Below are 18,859 nucleotides of genomic sequence, written 5' to 3'. Positions count from 1 at the left end.
CCTCTTTGTCTGTGTCTATGAGCTTTCATTCATCTACTATTTTGTCAACAGTTCCTCAAGGACAGTTTTATCTCAGGAAGCCACCATTTCGATCTGTGAGGTCTTCAGGTTACCTCTCCAGGGAAGAGTGAACATGCAGGATTGTTTTGGGGACTGGGTTGAAGAACACCATTTTTTCATCTTCAGGCATCTAGTCCAAAATTGATCACAGGCCAGGTCATCTATTCTTCCTCAAAATGTGTTTACGGTAGAATTTCTGTTTGCTTGCTCAAGCTGTCTTGTTTATGTAAAGGTATGGTGCTTTTAAAAGTCCATCTCTGTTTCGTAGGAGCCTTGCCCACAAGCTGGTGAAAACTGAGGTCACGTCTTTCTCATTGGTATATGATCTATGCCAAGGATTTATCTAACCTAACAATTCTATGCAGCAATTTACAAGTATTAACTAATTGAACCCTCTGCCCTATAAACTATGTTTGACTTTTATGTCCATTTTGAAGATGAAGAAATTAAAGCAGAGATGTTTGAATGGTCTTATTGACCTATAACGTGCATAACATAGAATTCAACAGTTCAATCCTGTTACAAAGAGTTTGGCAGTCATCATCACCATCAATTTTAGAACATTTTCTTCTTCCTTGTACTCATTGTTATTAGTTTCCCATTTCCCCACAAGGCCCCTGTTGTATCCCCCAGGAACCATTAATTCAGTTGCTATCTTTATAGATTTACCAATCCTGAATTTCATATACAGAAAATATTTTTTTTAATTTTTAAGAGGCACAGAGATATTTAATGTTCTTGCTTAAAGTCACCAGACGGCAAGCCTCCACCACTAATGTGCTTTCCATGTGTGCCACAATGCTTTTGGTGCTCATCCATGTTCACCACAAGTATGTGGAAGAATATACAGGCAGAAAAGAGGAAAGGAGGGGAAAGGAAACAATGATAAGACCAGGTGAAACCGAAAGTATAATTAGTGATTTAGAGACACATTTGAGATTTGAATTTTCTTCTAATTTAGAATTTCTACTAACTCAAGCCCACATTCCCACTGCCGCTGTGTGGACACAGATTCTTAGCAACCATGTAGGGCAGGCAGAACTGCCCCGTGACTTTCTGAGGGAACCAGTCTTTACTGGAGTCAGAAGTCCTGTCTTTTGCTCTAGGAGCAGTTGGTGGTTTCAAACTGTTGAAATTGTAACCCAACATGTAACCACTATGCCATCAGGATTCCCCACATATAAACTATATCATGCTTATTTAACTTTTAGATAATAATATTATAAACACACATAAATCTACAAATCAACCCCAAATTAGAATCTGCATCTATCGATTTATTCTTACCTTATGTCATCTTTAGGTCTCTCCAAAGAGCCACATCAACCTCTATACTGGTCATTTCTTTATAGACTTTGTTTTCACTTACTGTTGGGTTGGCTACCACTCACGGTGATCTACTGTACGACACAACAAAACGCTGTCCAGTCTTGTGCCATCTTCACAACGGTGGATACAGCCATGATGTATTTTGAATGCCTTCAATCCTAGGGGTTGCATCTTCCACCTCCATACTAAACCCCAAAATCAAGCTCACTGCCATTGAGTTGATGCCTATGGAACAGGGTCCCCCTGTGACTTTCTGAGAGAGTACTATCTTGGGACCCGCAGGGCTTTTATTGGGTACTTTGCATAATTAGATCACCAAATCTTTCTCTTAACCTGCCTTAGTCTGGAAGTTCCAATGAAATCTTTCCACCATGAAGGATGCAGTGGGATTTGAAATAATGATGGAATAACCAACAGAATCATAGTAACATGCAAGTCACTACAATATGACCAATTGGCAAATGTGTAGTGTCTCACATATGTGGGTAGTCTGGACAATAGTTTGTTTAGGTTTGCTTGCTTTTCCAGTTTTTGCAGAATGACACAATACTATAAAAAGTTCTCTATGATTTTCTTTTTTCACTTAATATTATGTTTCCAAGACACATCCATCTTAAGTAGACTAAAACTCTGCTTTTAAAAGTATCCTATAGTTTTCAAAGCACTTTATATAACATTTCATTTACATAAAACTCCATTAGAAAGATTGATCTTCAGAACAAAATGATATATCAATGTGAATGAAGGGGAGTGTGGAGTGGAGACTCAAAACCCATCTGTAGACAATCGGACATCCCTTACAGAAGGGTCACCAGGAAGAGACAAGCCAGTCCGGGTGTAGTATAGCACCGATGAAACATACAACTTTCCTCTAGTTCTTTAATACTTCCTTCAAAGCCCCACTATTATGACCCCAATTGTACCTTAAAAATCCAGCTAGACAAGAGCACGTACACTGGTACAGGTAAGAGCTGAAAACACAGGGAATTCAGGACAGATTAACCCCTCAGGACCAATAATGAGAGTAGTTATACCAGGAGGGCAAGGGGGAGGTAGGGAGTAAAGGAGGAACTAATCACAATTATCTACATATAACCCCCTCCCAAAGGGACAGACAAAAGAAAAGTGGGTGAAGGGAGACATTGATCAGTGTAAGACATGAAAAAAAAATCTAAATTATCAAGGGTTCCTGAGGGAGGGGAGGTGGGGTGTGTGTGTGCGCGCGTGGAATGAGCTGATCCCAAGGGCTCAAGCAGAAAGAAAATGTTTTGAAAATGATGATGGCAACATATGTACAAATGTGCTTGACACAATTGATGTATGTATGGATTTTGATAAGAGCTGTAGGAGCCCCAATAAAATGATTTTTAAAAAAGATATAGCTGTCTGGAATCAAATTGACCATAGCCAATTTTAAGATTAAATAAGAACATTCGGAACCGTGAATTTATGTTTGTGGGGAAACAATAACTCAGAACAAGGCATGCGTATGGTTGCACAACCTGAAAAATGTAATAAATGTCATTAAACAGGGGAAAAAAAGAGATTGGTCTTATTTTTATCTATTTCTTATATGAGTATATAAACAGTATACTGTCAACTACTAATAAATCAAATGTTTCAGCTGGGTCAGCACAAGCATCCAGATTTGTATGTTGACATGGATGAGCTCTGGTCTTCCTGCAAACATTTCCACAACACTTCCTATATCAAAAAATCAGCTTGACTGCTCACATCTCTGAACTTATTTCCCATGTGGCATGGGTGTGGCCATGTTATTTTGAGGGGAAAGTGTAAAATAAAAATGAGTAAATGCATTTTTCTTAAAACTTCTTGGAAATTCATCTTATTTCCATATGTATGGCACATAAATAAAGCTTTTGGTTCATTCCAAATGTGTCTGTCATGTCTATTTCACCACATCCGATAGGATATGGTAAATAATAGCATATGTAAATTTCCACAAGAATATATTTGAGGAAAGATTCTGTCTTTTATTACCTTCTGAATATCTTTTTGTAGACATTCTTTCCGATGCCTGGCAAGCACATGAGGCAAGAAGAAACCAATGTTTCTGTGGCTGGCACAAGTTTTATATATTAGTAAGTCCCTGGGTTATGAACTTTCAACTTACAGACAACTCCTACTTGCTTGTGAATGTCATGTAAATTTGCCCTCACATTGAAAGAACAACACAGTGTTTATCATAACCACCTTCCCTGGTTGCATGGGTAGCTTTTAAATCATTGAAAAAGATTTTTCTTACCAAAAGGCCAGTTTCCCAAACTTGACTGATCATTGGAATCACCTAGGAATCTAGTGAAAATACAGATCCCTGGGCTTTCCCCCCTACAGCAGTGGTTCTCAACCTTCCTAATGCAGTTCCTCATGTTGTAGTGACCCCCCAACCATAAAATTCTTTTCCTTGCTACTTCATCACTGTCATTTTGCTACTGTTATGAATCGAGCAACCCTGTAAAAAGGTCATTCAACCTCCACAGGGCTCACAACCCACAGGTTGAGAACCACTGCCCTAGAGATTCTGATTCATTAAGTGGCAATTAGAGCCCAGGAGCCTGTCTTGTCACAAGATTCCCCAGGTGATTTCAATGGTTACCCGAGCTCAGCAACCTCAGCACTAAAACCAAACTCATTGCCACAGTCGATTACAAATGTTATTGACCTTACAAAACAGTACCAATTTGCAGAGATATTTGAATTCCACATCCCACATGAAATGCTCAAAACAAATATGTCCATGAGCATGTGGCTCGTGAAGATTGAGAACCCAGAAAACTTCTGTTGACTAAATTAAATGAATGCTAAATCTTCTCATGGTTTTGTTCATGTCACTGGATTAATTTATAGCTTCTTGTCAAACATAGCACACATACGCATACATACGGGCTTCAAAATGCTCATGAAAAATGTAATGAAAAGATACTTTGAACATGAACTTTTTGAAGGCCATGTATACTTTATTTTTAGAGAACTTTACACTGAATATACAAAATGTGCATAAAATGCAGAGTTCCCATCTACTCCACATGTTCTCTTTTATTCCTGCGCATAGTTTCTACTACGATTAACTTCTTGCATTAATGTGACATTGTTGCTGAAATTGATGAGCCAATATTGATGCATTGTAATCAACTAAAGTTCATTGTTTATTATAGCTTATTCCTTGTATTATACATTTCTCTAACAGTTGTGACCTTTAACAGATTCATACCCTATATCCATCATTATAGTACCAATCTAAAATAGTTTCCATGCTCTAAAAATGCCCTATTCATCTCTCCATCCAATCCTTTGGTCCCTAGTCATAGTAACTGTCCTACTTATTATCCCTCTAGTTTTACCAGCAAGGATTCCTGAAAGGTCAGCAGTTTGAAACCACCAACCACGCCCCAGGAGAAAAGATGAGGTATTCTACTTCCATAAAGATTTACTGTCTCATACATAGGGTCGTTATGAATCAGAACTGACTTGATAGCCCCCAACAACAATTCTCCCCGTAACTGCTTGGCTGCTTCACAGAAGGAGTTGACCACACAATGTTAGATTATATATGGTTGAACACTGGCCCATTCAAGTTGACATAAAACCTAACCTTCATGGGATGGAAGGTGAGACTTTCTGCTCTCTTAAAGAGTTGCATCCTCCCAAATCCACAAAGGCAGTTCTTCTCTGCCCTGTGGTGTTGCTATGAGTTAGAATCAACTTGATGGTAGTGAGTTAAATAGTTTTACCTTTTCTAGGATGTCATGTATTTGGTATCATACAGAAGTTCAGAGCAGATTCAAAAGAGGACTTGGAACAACGGATATCATTGCTGATGTCAGAAGGATCGTGGCTCAAAGGGGAGAATACTAGAAAGATGTCCATTTGTGTTTTGTTGACTATGTAATGGTATTTGATGTGTGGACCATAATAAACTATGGATAACCTTGAAAAGAATTAAAATTCCAGAACACTGCATTGTGGTCATGCAAAGCTTGTACATGAATTAAGAGGTGGTTGTGAGAACAGAGGAAGGGAATGCTGCGTGGTTTCACATCAAGAAAGGCATGAATCAAAGTTATGTCCTGTCACCATACTTGTGCAAACTGTATGCTGAACAAATAATCAAGAAAGCTGGACTATATGAAAAAGAATATGACAACAGGATTAGAGGAAAGCTTATTAACAGCCTGAGATAATCAAATGACACAATCTTGCTTGCTAAAAATGAGGACTTAAAGCACTTGCAGATGTTGATGAAAAATAGTAGCCTTGCAGTATGGATTACAACTCAATGTAAGGAAGACCAAAATCCTCACAACTGGAGCAATAGGTAACATCAGTGATAAATGGTGAAAAAAACTGAGTTATCAAGGATTTCATCGTGCTTGCATCTACAATCAATGCTCATGGAAGCAAGTTGAAGACAAAGCTGTTTGCTTATTGGGCAAGTTGGGAAGGACCATTACCTTCGGTTTAGGCAAGGCCTCGTGGCAAAGCGCTGACAGTTCAACCCAGGGAGCTGATGCATCAGATGGTCAAACTCTCATATAAGATAAATTGGACATTTTCCCTCCTGTTCCCTAGGAGGCTACTGAAACACAGCATTCTGTAAAATGTCAGTTACTCCCTGTTCCCAGCTTTGTCTTCCCCTTCGTCCATAGACAAATTGGCTAATGCTCCTTTGCTTGCCTTTGAATAATTATCAAAAACCTTTTGTGTGGAAATTTGTCACAGGATATGTGATAAGAACCATGTATACTACACTTGTCTTGAATAAAGTCCGGGGCCTTGGAGTCTTTGCTCCTTGAGCCTCCTCTGCCCCCCCTCCCCTACTGTCTCTTATCTTTTATCTCTAACACTACACTATCATTTTCTTAGTTGCAGACCATGCCCCCTCTACCTGGTTTGATTTGTGAGAGAGCTGATCTCGACCATAGAAGCAGTCTTCAAGAGATCAAGGCGTTCATTGCATTGAGTAAATCTACTACACAAGTTCTCTTTAGAGTATTGAAAAACAAAGATGTTACCTGGGGGACTAAGATTTACCTGACTCACATCATGGTTTTCTCCATTGCCTCATATGTATGTGAATTTGGTACACTGAGTAGGGAAAATGGAAGTAAAATGGATGCATTTGTATTGTGGTACTGGAGAAGAATATTGAAACTACCATGGACTGCTAAAAAGACATACAGATCTATATTGGAAGAAGTAAGGCCAGGTGCTCCTTAGAGGCAAGGATGGCAAGACTTCATCTTACATACTTTGGACATATAATCAAGAGAAACCAGTTCATGGAGAAGGACAACATGCTTGGTAAAATGGATGGGGCAGCAGAAAAGAGGGAGGCTCTCAATGAGATGGATTGACGCCATGGCTGCACCAGTGGGTTCAGGCACAGGAACTACTGTGAGGATGGCAGCCATGCAGTGTTTTGTTCTATTGTGCATAGGGTCATTATGGGTTGGAATTAAATTGATGACCCCTAACAACAACAACAACACACAGTATGTAGCTTTTATGGATTGGCTTCTTTCATGCCAAACTTGGAGTTAGCAGTAGAGTGCTGAGCCAACAGGTCCACCAGGGAGTCCATTTGGTGTAGTTTTTCCCTTTTCTAAAATGCAGATATATTTGGATTAATACTGTATGCAGCTTGTTAGCATTGTTGTTAATGTTAAGGGCTGGTGAGTCAGCCCGACTCATCGTGACCTGGTGCACAAGAGCAGGACGCAATGCCGGGGCCTGGGCCAGCCTCACAATCTGTCTTATGTTTGATCCAGTGGTGGGATTCAGCTGGTTTGCACTTGGGGCAGAACCAACACCTAATTTGGGGTTGAGTTCATCAAAGAGTTATTAAAATGTTGCTTGTAACTAGGGTTCTCTTGGGGGGGGGGGGTGCTCTTGAGAACGTGGGAATCAATCTTTGGGAGCGTTCATCTTGGAAACAGCATGTTGTAAGTGCCCGAAGTAATGTTCATTCCATCCAAGAGTGTGAACAATTAGACAGAACTATGATTTTAATATTTATATATTGGTTTTATAAAATGTTATAATTGATTAAATATTACATTTTTTATTCCCTTGCATTTGTTGCTTCAGCAAACAAACATACAGCGTAAAGAGAAAAAGTTCCAAACCACCGTACAGTGACATGCTGTCATTCATTTCCGCTTTGTGTTAGGTCTCAAGTTCCCAAGAGATATTATGAACGAATTATGCAGTTATTGAAAGTATTCAAAGAGCCAAAAATATTGTCAGAACTATTGCTGTAAGGCGTTTTTCAAAGATGAACATATGTTCAGAAGAGAGAAGTTGCCTTTTTCTAATATATCAAATGCAATGACTATTATCTAATTGGTCTACCTCTAAAGGATTCGGATCCACCGGGAATGATGTCCTTCTCCAGGGACTGATTTCTCCTGATAACATGTTCAAAGTATGTGAGAGAAAATCTTGCCATCCTTTCTCCTAAGGAGCATTCTGGTTGTATTTCTTCTAAGACAGATTTGTTTGTTCTTTGGACAGTTCATGGTACTTTCAATATTCTTCACCAGCATCATAATTCAAACACACCAATTTTCCTTCAGTCGATCTTATGCAATGTCCAACCTTTACCTGCATAGGAGATGATTTAAAATGCTATGCTTGGATATTTTTCATATTGGCTTCTTTTAAATATACATTTGTTTCCTTCGTGTATTTTGAAGCTTGATAGCACATTTATCTTTATTATTGAATGAAATTCCACTGTATAAAACACTGTAATTTATTTGTCCATTCACTTATTGAAGGATATCTTGGCCTTTTCCAATTTTTGACAATTTTGGTGATAAGCTTCTGTGACCATTGGTGTGTAGATTTTTCTATGACAATCATTTCAGCTCATATGAAATATGGTCTTTTTCATACACCATTGAATGCTTCTTTTCATGGCTTTTTAATAATGTGTCTACACAGCAAATTAATTCAAGAATTGAATTACTAACAGGGCAGTTTAGAGCACCCTTCCTTGATTTGGGGAAACAGATGAAGGGTAAATTTTTTACATAAGTTTTTCAAGTTTAGTTTTGTTCATGGTATTACATGATTTAACTGCTTAGCTAAGTATATTAGTCATTGCCGCTCAGTGAGTAAAATATACATATATGTATATATCAGCAACTTTGTTTTCTGCCCGAGCGGCAGAGTGGATTACATTTTGTGTGGATACCACAAGGCAGTAGTTCAAAACCAGTAGCTGCTTCACAGGAGAAAGACGAAGCTTTCTATTCCTGGAAAGAGTTAAGGTCTCAGAAACCCACAGGGGCAGTTCTACTCCGTCCTACAGGGTTACTGTGAGTCAGAATCGACTTGATAACAGTTTTGGGCTTCTTGGTTTTTCAGTTTTCTGTAAACTTAGCAAGAACTCTTTTGTGATACGTGAACAGGCTTGAACTTTCACCATCGTGAAGACAAGAACACGTTGTCTAATATCTTTAAGTAGCCAAACCATTTGCTCCCCTTTAAAGTAAGTATTATGATTTGGGGTGGGGCCAGGGGAATGACGACAAACCAAAAGTTAGCTCCTTTTTTCTCATTAGTTTGTAATCTAGTCAACCTGATCCAGCATATGATTCAGTTTCAACCAGATTTGGATTTAAATCTCATGTTTGTCATTTACTAAATTGGAAGATTAACCTCTGTGAACCTCAGATTACAGTACCATAAACTGGAGACTTTTTATCATCTGTCTCATAAGATTGTTGTGGATGCCGAATGAGATCAAGCATGCAAATTACTTCTCAGTGCCTGACCTGTAGCAGTAACTCATTGTTCTAGAGCAGTGGTTCTCAATCTCCCTAATGCCGCGACCCTTTCATACAGTTCCTCATGTTGTGGTGACCTCCAACCATAAAATTATTTTCATTGCTACTTCATAACTGTAATTTTGCTACTGTTATGAATTGCCATGTAAATATCTGATATGCTGGATACACTTTCATTGTTACAAATTGAACATTATTAGACATAATTAAAGCACAGTGATTAATCACAAAACAATATGTAATTATATATTGTGAAATATTTATGTGTTTTCTGATGGGCTTAGGTGACCCCTGTGAAAGGGTCACGCGACCCCCAAAGGGGTCGTGACCCACAGGTGGAGAACGCTGTTCTAACGGGTCCCATTGGGCAACCTGCTCATCCTGCTGATTTCTTTTCTTTGGCTTTCTTTTTATCCTGCTGATTTAAAGAGCTCTCTTCATATTTGTTATTCTAGGACAATGTCTTCTTAAGGACAAAGAATTAGGGGTTTCATTCACAGGCATCATTGTCCTTTTGGTTCCCATGTGGACCCCAGCTGGATCAGAGAGACAGAAGTCGGGGCGCAGCAGCACGTGGGGTACAGTCAGATTGCCCTCCACTGGTGCTTGGTGCTCAACCCTCTGACTGGCCGGAAGAGGCCCAGCAGTCTCCTCAATCCCCGGAGTGGAGTCAGTCCCATGGAGAGTCCGAGCTCACAGGGCCCTCTTACTTTGCCTGCACATAGCTATTGTTGTTCTTTTCTATAGCTCTTGTGTTTACTTTCTTATCGACTTCTTTTCATGTGAAAGTCAGGCCAAGGAGGACCTGCCCAAGAGGAGTACACTCCCTTCCCACGGAGTGTCTATTTCTTGTTTCCACCCGGCGAGGTTAAAGCTGGTGGTTCTCTCAAGCAAAGAGGCCAGGCCACAGTTTGGGCGCACAGGATGTTACCACTCAGGGGACAGCATCTCTAAAGGGAAGCCCTGCCTAGGGTAGACTGGGACGCACTGAGTCTGAAAAGATGGAGAAGGGCAATGAACGTCTGGAGCAAAAGAATGAAATTCATACAAATGACTCTTGCTGGTTTGCATCTGAGCCCAGGTTGCTTCCAAAACAACAACAAAACCTGGACATGGTATTTTAAAGATAGAATTCCCTCAGAGACTGTCATTTTCAAGTAGCACAAAGGTATTTGTCATATGAAGCTGAAGTTAGAGTTCTAGTCTCAAAACTGAGTGATTTCAGGGGACTTCCAATGACCTGTGTTTAACTAAATTAGCATGACACTTTGGGCTCAACCCTGAATAATGTATGTCACAGCAAGTCAGGAAGAAAACAATAAGAAGGGGGACTGTGTTTATTCAGTTCAAGGATGAGACTTGAACAAGAGAAAGGCCCAATCTTGGGGAGGTTGAAAGATGTGCATTTCTAGGGAGAAACAGTCAGTTCCGGAGGTCAGTGTTCTTTGAGGTCTGAACTCTAAATCTCTCTCTCTCTCCCTCTCTCTCCCTCTCTCTCCCCCCTCTTCCTCCCTCCCTCCCTTCCTTTCTCTTCTCCCCTTCCTTCCCTCCTTCTTTATTTCCCTCTCTCTTTCTTTACTTCTCTATTGTGGTAAGAAATTTATAACAAAGCATTTGCCAATTCAACAACCTTTCCATCTTTACATGTAGAATTCTGTAATTCTGTTCATCATGTTGACTATCATCACTCTTTTTTCCCAACTATCACACCTTCTTTAACAGAAAGAGTGTCTCCTAAGCAATGACTCCTCATCCCTCCCCCAGCCCTGTAACTACCCATACGTCTTGGTATCCATATATCTGCTTATTTAATATATAAGTAAGATCACACGTGATTGACCCTTTGTTGACTGGCTTATTTCACTCAGCAGAATGATCTCCTCCATGTGTCAGGACTTCTCTCTTTTATGACTAATATTCCATTGGCTGTGTGTATTGTGTTTGATTTATCTGACTATGTATCGATGGACATTTAGGTTGTTTCCATCTTTGGACTATTGTAAATCATATTGCAATAAACATCAGCATACTCAGGATTATTTCTTGCTTTTTATTTTTCTCTTCGTAGGTGTGTATTCTTAACCTGAGGATTAGAAGACAAGCCCAATATGTAATTCCTTAGACTGGTTGATTGGGCTTTTAGCTTCTAATTTTCCACCCAATATAATGTTGCCCCGTAGGCTATTCTTGAAGGTTATGTAGTTAACTATGTTGGTTGAGGCTGTCCAGATTGCTCATTTTAAGCAAATTTTAAACATAAATGAGTTTACTTTGTGTTTCTTGGTGCTACTTAGTGACCGATTTACAGAAATACTGCAAGTGGTTGACCTGGAGGTATAGACATTTCTTTTCTCATTATTTATGAGGCTAGAAGCCCCAAATATCTTTTTCAGTGTCGGTTTCTTTCTTGGATCCCGAGAGATCCCTCCCTGGCATTTATCTCTTCCCCTTTCATGCTTGCTTCTATACCTAATCTTTTATTTTATATGTAGAAAGTGATTGGTTTAAAACATAACCCCACTAATACGGTCGCATTAACTAGCAAAGACAATCTTATTACCAAATGGGATGGCATCCACAGGTGTAGGGGTTAGATTTTGCAACACCATTTTTAAGAATACAATTCAATCCACGGTATATCTATTGGAATTATCTTAATGTAATGTACCACGCATTTTAAAAACCCAAACCTTTTTTTCCCTTCCCACCCGCTACCCACCCCTTCCCTCATGACCCCTTGATAATTTATAAACTATTATTTTGTCATACCTTGCCCTGTCTGATTTGGATTGGTTGTGGTAGTACTCTTAAGACTTGTAGAAGTGCACTCTAAAAAGGGAAACATTAAGTTACAGCTAAATTTTCAAAAAGCCTTTTAGAAAGCAGTAGCTATCTTTGAATGTGAGCACTAGAGATTAACAAACAAGTTGGACATAGGTTAGAACATCATGAGCCCTAGATTTTGGGCAGAATGAAGCCACTAATTAACTGGGATCTTGGTCATGCAATTTGATCTCTATGGACTCAGTTTCAGCATCTGTAAAATGAGGGGTTAGTTCACAATATCATTACGCAAATAGGTTTGGCAAAACACTATTTCTTCAGAAGGTTCATAGTTTCATGAGGGGGAAAGAAGCTCCCTTGTCAAAAAAAAAAATTAACAATTGCTGTGCTGAATGCTCCCCAGAACAAGAATGGAAAGACTTTGGTTCATGTGCATTGGACACATTCTCAGGGAGACTAGTCCTGGAGCAGGACATCATGCTTGGTAAAGTGGAGGATCGTCAATAAAGAGGAAGATCCTTAATGAGTCAGATTGACACAGTGGCTGCAACACTGACCTCAAGCATAACAGCAACTGTGAGAATGGCAGAGGATGGGGCAGCGTTTCCTTCTCTTGGGCATTGGTCCCTCTGAGTTAAAAATGACACCATAGCACCTAAAACCCTTGTGAGATGACATCACATGGGTTTATTTAGTGCAGAACTTACCACCACAGTTATTGTGCAAATAACAGCACACAGTCATCCTTGTGCAAATGGATACATTTCCTAAACTTATGTAATCTCCAAACCCTGTCTCCATTCTACTCCAGCCACCAGCACCAGCGTCAAGTACAATGTTTAGGAAACACTTAAAAAGCTAATTGTCTTATTATTAACAATTGCCAAAAAAATTGCCACAAAATTATCCAGATAATTTTCTCAGTCAAGAGTTCCAATTGAACACTTAAAGTCAAACAAAATAAAGTTACTGATTAGTTATCCCAACAAAATGATTCACCTCTACGAGTATGAACAACTGAATAGTTCGTCACTTCACCTTGCACGTGTAAACAGAGATATTGTTAATATACTCAGTGAATAAATTTCAGTTTTTCCCCCCATATCTTTTGAGTGGGAGGCTGGAGGTGAGGGTGAGTAGAAGAACAGGATGCTGGCTGAGGCTCAGAAAAATTAGAACTAACAGAAGTTTTGGTAGAGTGGAATCTAATCCTAATGGGTTTCGGACTCACATTAAATTCTAACCCCAACTTAAGAACAATCAGTTCTTACATCATGGTCCTACATGGTGCTACAGCAAAGTGTGGTGAAGAAAGCAGATGGTGCCCAGCTATCAGTCAGAATAGTGCCTGGGGTCTTAAAAGCTTGTATTCAAACTAGCAGCCATCTACGCGAGGAGTCAATTAAAGCCCCATGGAAGAAGGACACCAGTTTGATCCAGAGATGACAATTACAAAACTCAACTATGGTGAGCAGAAGAGCATCAGAGCAAAAATTAGGAATACCCAAAATGTGGAGGGCTATGGGATATGGTGAAAGCCCAAAAGCCATCAGCAGAGTACCTGGTCAGACTGGGCCACTGGCAGATCCACTCTAGCCACAGGCAAGAGTCTCAAGCAGCCTTACTACCAGGCAGAGGCCATTGTAATCTTGATTATGCTGGATCGAACTCAACACTTAGCCAGTTGATCCCACTATTGACTCAACTTGAATTTGTTCTGGGTGTAAGTATTTCTTACTGGTTCCATGACAGAACATTTTTGCCTGACTTTTTTTATTGTTGTTGGGTCTTTCCCTTTGTATACATTATTAGGATTTTTGTCTGTATACTATTAAGTTTTTATCCTTACACCTTAGTCCTATTTTGATTTTTATTGTTTTCTGTTGGGTCGCTCAGCTGTGACGCACAGGAGGAGTGGATGCACAATGAGAATAACTGACACAAGGGGAGATAGGGAATACGGGGGTGGGGGTGGGGAAGAAGATAGGAAGGGAAAGGGGATTTCAGGAGAACTAATGAAGGTGGGAGGAGGGAGGAAGCACTAGAATGGATTGTGATTGCATAAATCATTTGAAAGGCGATTTAACCATGGAGGGCGTGCTCTAAAATTGTTATGGGGTGATTGTACAATTCTCCGTGATATGATTCAACGATTGACCTATTGAATTATACGATATGTAAATGACTTTCTAATAAAGCTGTTGGGAAAAAATCTAATCCTATTGGATAATGAAAACATTGGTAGTTCTGAAAATGATTGGACCATTTTATAAACCCTGATACAAACTTTAATTAATTCGTTTCTCTTCCGTGTCCCACAACTGTAAGAGTGAAGATAAGACATACAAAAGAAGTCTCATGTTTTAGCCTGTAGGAGTAAGATGAAGCTTTCTACTCCTATGAAGAGTATAATCCGAACAATTCAAAGGGGAAGTTCTCCCCTGTCCTGTAGGGTGGTTGTAGGCCAGAAGCAGCTCAATGGTTGGTTTTGGTTATGTTCACTCTTACTCGATGGGGCAACTCTGCACTTGCCTATAGGTCACTGTGAGTCAGAACTAAATGGAAGACAGCACATCTGGGGTTTTTATACTTACTGTTGGGATGCAAAGCTCAGAATGGGGGAACTGCTTGAACTGATTGTACTAGAAAAAGAAGTAGACTATTTTTCCACACTATATTCAGCAGTTCAGCTTTCTGCAGTCAGATCTCTAAGGGAAAGCTCATCTTAACTTTTCCAAAGTTCTTTTGGTATCCATCAAATTATTTATATGCTGTCACAAAAAAAAAAAAATTGGCTGGAGCACAGTATCTACAGCTCTCCATGGTTCCTAGAAAATTTAGCATAACATGTTCCTGTAACCTTCTCTGTTTTTCTACCAGGAACATATCTAACTATATTAATAGTTATTGGCTTACTTTACCACTCTTTTGCAATAAAATCCTCCTGGACAACACACATATTGAAAATTTCAATATGGTCACACATAAAACATGAGTGCTTTAATATTAGCTTGACTATATGCTTATGTATGATGAATCCCAGCAGTCACCTCCCTTTCCTGGTTATATTTATTAGCAATAGGAGTTGTTTTTACTTAAGTTACCAGAAATAAAACTTTACTAAGCAATCCCAGACATATATATGTATATTTTATAATTTAAGTACAAATAAAGAGTCTTGGTGATTAAGTTAATGGTATAATGTTCTTGGAAAGAAGTTGAATGCAATCAGGAAAATATGGAGTTCTCAGTCAAAATTGCAACAAATAAAATTATAGGACAGACAATTGGAAACAGTGGATAATAGAAACTTGTGGCTCCTCCCAGGTAAAAGTTCAGGAGGGGCCACCCTCGGCCCTGCCTTGAAAATAGTCTGATTTAGGTGCCTTTACCTTCAAAATATAAGAATTCATGTCTCAGGTTTCATTTATGTCTCAGTAGAGAGGGAAATAAGACAAGCCATCTAATATAGTTCTTCTATTTGAACAATGTTTAACTATCAGCCAGGGGACTTTCTCATCATTAATAACTGCATGCTCCCTTCTAATACTACTTATACTGTTTTTTGTGTGGTCGATCGCCTCTATTTCAGCACAGGTGACTCCAAGTGTTACCAAGCAGAACGAGCCCATAGGGTTTTCTTGACTCTGAGCCTGACGGAAGCAGATCGATAGGCTTTTCTTCCACTGTCCCACTGTTGTTTGATGCTGGAGTCCATTCTAACTCACGGCGACTTGATGTGCAGTAGAATCAAATGCCCCGGGTCTGAACTACTGTTCTTAGGTTTGAGCCCATCGTTGCAGCAACGGTGTCAATCCGTCTTGTCGAGGGCTTTCCTCTTCTCCACTGGCCCTCTAACGTACCATGGGGTGGGTTAAAACTGCTGACCTGTAGATTAGCAGTTGAGCTCAAACCCTCTGCAAAACGATTTGCCTTTATACTTGCGCTGTTTATGCTGACAGTGCTGTCCTCCGGGACCCTGCAAGCAAACAAAGTGCATCAGTGGCCTCTGAGTCAAGTCCAACTTCCAGCAACCCCATGCATATCAGAGTAAACTCTGTTCTATAGGGTTTTCAATGGCTGATTTTTCAAACACGGGTCACCAGGCCATTCTTCCAAGATATCTCTGGGTGGATTCTAACCTGCAACCTTGCAGTTAGAAGCCAAATGTGTTAGCCATTTGCACCACCCAAGAACTCAAGTGTCAGTCACAAACCTCTATAAATATTTTGCGTTGATTTAACTGAACTTTCAATTGGGGAATTCAAAGGCCAAACTCCAACCTCTGAACTGTAACCTTTAACCTTTGCATGTTCTACTTGGCCTCAAACGTACCTTGGGAATGCTTGAGTGAAAATTGGATCCTTAATGAGTATTTCTTTTTTGAGTTTCATATCACTAACATGGAATCAGAGTTAGAGAATTAATGCAGCTTGCATATAATATAAAGATACCAACTCCGTTTTACCTTGTTTTACAATACTGTTTTTCCTTTCTTTTTTCTAATAAACAGTTTTATTGGGACATAATCCAAACATCATACAACTCAATGTTCAATCAAATCAAAGAGTGTTGTACTATCATTACCACAATCAATTTTAGAACACTTTCTTTTTTCCTGTACTCCTCGCTATTAGCTCCCACCTCCCTCCAACCTCCCCTGCCGTAAATCCAAGGAACCATCAATCCAGTTACTTTTCCTACAGATTCACCCACCCTGGATTTCGTGTACCAAAGAACATACAAAACTACAAAGCAATGAGTTTTAAAATTTGACAATAATAACAAAATAAAATAGAGAAAACCCCTAGTTGGAAAGAAAACAGAAAATAGTTTTTAAAAAAAAGGAAAGAAAACAAAATATTTAAAACTAGAACAATTTTAAAATGTGTCAAAAGGTGTTAGATTTTAACCTAGTTATAGCTGTCAAAATCCACTTTCCAACACGTTCTGTATGATATCAAGACCATTCACATCCCTGGTCTATGTTCAGGGGGATTTACTGGAGTTTTTATCCACATGTAGTTTCCCTTCACCATTTTCTTTCTTTCATTTTTTTTAACTCTTAGAACTTTTAGATGAAGACACCAACTCTTGACTCAAAATATGTAGTCAAAATCTTGTAAGGTAATAAAATCTCACTAGTCTCTTTATTTGATTTATTTTCTGTATTTTCCTTTATATATTTAAAAAGGATTTATAAATAATATATTTGAACTTTCCTAGAGATAAAATAACAATCAGTTATGTACATCTAGCTCTTTTTTCATAGTGTATAAAAGGACTGAAAAAAATGTGATTTTAAAGTTTCCAGAAAAAGAAAACAATATTCAAGCCACATAGTAAACGATTCAATATGTTAAGTGAATTGAAAAAAATAAGTCAACATGATAATCAGGATAAATTGTACCTACAAATTCTGCCACTTTCAATTTGACAACACTAAATTCCTTGTATGAACTGTAAAGGTTTTTTACGTCCTAGAATGAAGTAGGACATTAGACTCTCGCTCCTGGGTGGAAATAGCTGTGCCGTAGTCACAGAATGGAATTTTGATGTCCTTTGTCTTTTTTCTAGCATCTGTCATTGTGTCTTATGTACCACGGTGACTCGTGTGTGGCTATGAGGCTCGAAGTTATGCCACCAGGATTTCAAATACCAGCAGGGTCCTTCGGGGCCAGCAGCTTTCCGTGGAGCTTCCAGAATAAGACAGACGAGGAAGAAGTGCCTGGAAATCTGTTTCAAACCATAAGCTCCTATAAAGCATATGGATCACAACAGTCTGACTGCTAACTGGCCATGAGGATGGTGCCTACCTAGCAGCGTTTTGTTGGGTTGTGCATGGAGATGACACTATGATAGCTGACGACAGCAAGCATCTACTTCTTGCTATTCCATTCAAATTCCAGTAAAGTATTCCCGAAGAGGAATTCATCGGCCATTGTCAGTCTCCTCAGGGTAGAAAAGAAGAGTCTGTGGCCCTGAACATGACCACAGGACCGGACCTTATGCTAATGGAAGCCTGTCGCACTGGGCTTCTGATAACCTGGATTTGCAGATCAAGAGCGAAAGTGCCCCCGTCTCACAATATCTCCTTCATTTTTCTCAAATTGGTATGTATAACTTCCACATTAATGCTTCAAGTTAACACTTTGAAGACTTTTAAAATATAAATGTTTGCATGAGAATTCCATTTAAAGGAGGATTTAAGTCTATTTACTATTTAAGTCTATTACAGCTAATAGTTTGAGCCTATACTACATCTCTGATCAAGGTTCATTGCCATTGTTGTTTGGTGCCTTTGAGTTTGTTCCCCTTAACAGAAACTCTATGAAGATAGAATGAAACATTGCCCAGGCCTGTGCCATCTCCCAGTTGTTGCTAAGCTTGAGCCCATTATTGTAGCCACTCATTGAGGTTCTTTCTCTTTTTCACTGTCCTTCTGCTTTATGAAGTCTAATGGCATTTAGGAACTAGAGGAAGCAAGTTGTATGTTCCATCACTGCTACACTGCACCCTGCCTGGCTCGTCTCCTCCCCACGACCCGTCTGTAAGGAGATGTCCAGTTGTCTACAGATAGGTCTTGGTTCCGCAATCTGCACTCCCCCTCATTCACAATGATTTGAATTTTTGTTCTTTGATGCCTGATCCCTGATCCCTTTGATACCTCATGATTACACAGGCTGGTGTGCTTCTTCCATGTGGGCTTTGTTGCTTCTGAGCTAGATGGCCGCTTGTTTACCTTCAAGTCTTTAAGACCCCAAATGCTTTATCTTTTGATAGGCGGGTACCATTAGCTTTATTCACCATTTTTGCTTATACACCCATTTGTCTTCAGCAATCGTATCAGAAAGATGAGCACACAATGATAT

The sequence above is a fragment of the Echinops telfairi genome, unplaced genomic scaffold, assembly GCF_000313985.2.
Source record: "Echinops telfairi isolate 266 unplaced genomic scaffold, ASM31398v2 ScPeMD7_7469;HRSCAF=8507_1, whole genome shotgun sequence".
NCBI lineage: Eukaryota > Metazoa > Chordata > Mammalia > Afrosoricida > Tenrecidae > Echinops > Echinops telfairi.
Note: the sequence above shows the minus strand (reverse complement) of the source record.